Source organism: Zingiber officinale, chromosome 7B (assembly GCF_018446385.1).
Source record: "Zingiber officinale cultivar Zhangliang chromosome 7B, Zo_v1.1, whole genome shotgun sequence".
NCBI lineage: Eukaryota > Viridiplantae > Streptophyta > Magnoliopsida > Zingiberales > Zingiberaceae > Zingiber > Zingiber officinale.
The window spans coordinates 31,113,466-31,114,651 of record NC_055999.1 but is presented as its reverse complement, the minus strand read 5'-3'; the positions used below and the strand labels follow the sequence as shown (position 1 = coordinate 31,114,651).

General features: G+C 36.3%; 1 non-coding gene across 1 annotated transcript; it reads right to left on the bottom strand.

The window, feature by feature from the left end:
* Nucleotides 1-228: 228 nt before the first annotated feature.
* Nucleotides 229-335, bottom strand: LOC122007488. The gene has a single exon (XR_006118981.1). It is a non-coding gene; the product is annotated as a small nucleolar RNA R71 (small nucleolar RNA).
* Between the last annotated feature and the right edge of the window lie 851 nt (nt 336-1,186).

The window sequence follows — 1,186 nt, the reverse complement described above, 5'->3', positions numbered from 1 at the left end:
GGACCACATGAAGATCCTAATCAACACTTAGAAGTTTTTTATGAAATCTGCGGAACTATGAAAATGAATGATGTTCCATCTGAAGTTGTGAGATTATTATTGTTTGGATTTTCTTTAAGAGACAGAGCTAAGCAATGGCTAAATTCTTTACCAGCAAATAACATTATCACTTGGGAATAGTGTGAGTAATAATTCCTTAATAAATTCTATCCTCTATGCAAGACTGCTCATATGAGAAATCTTATTGCAAGCTTCAGACAGTCAGACTCAGAATCTTTATTTGAAGCATGTGATAGATACAATAATATGCTCAGACAATGCCCACATCATGGATTAGAGAAGTGGCTAGTGTTGCATACATTTTATAATGACATCAACTATCATACTAAGGTGTCCTTAGATTCTGCTGCTGGAGGGGCACTTATGAATAAAAGTTTGGACAAAGCTGAAGATATTATTGAAAGTGTAGCACAAAACCATCATTAGTGGGCAACAGAAAGAAGTGGAGGCTATTCCTTTTCAAACCCAACTAAAGCATCAGGAAAATTGATGTAGATGCAATTACTATGATGTTGCAAAACTGGATGCTCTTACAAAGAAGCTGGAAAATATGGGAACAAATACTAGCACGGTCAATGCTATAGTATATTGTTGTGAAACATGTGGAAGTTCTAATCATGCTCAAGACTCATGTCCTTTAGGAGCTATTTCTGCACAAATTAATCAACTTGAGCAGTGTGATGCCATCATGAGTTACAATCAGAGACAGAACAATCCATATTCAAACACATACAACCCTAGGTGGAAGAATCATCCAAATTTCTCTTATAAAAATAATCAAGAACAAGGACCATCTATGGGGGCTAGACCAAGTTTCCAGCCTGGGCAACAAAATTTTCAACAACAACCTTCTCAAACAATCAAATTTCTAGATTGGAGAAAATGATTGAAGAGCTCATTTTAAGTCAAAACGAAATGAAGCAAGAATTAAAGGTGTTAACTCAAAGAATGGATAATTCAGAAAATCACTAGAAAATTCAAGATAGCTAAATTGCCCAGGTAGCTTCATCATCTTCAAGAGCGCCAGGACAATTTCCAGGGAAGCTTGATGTTAACAACATGGAACACTGTAACAGAATATAACTTAGGAGCGGACAGACCTTGAGTGATCCTCAAGTGACTGCTC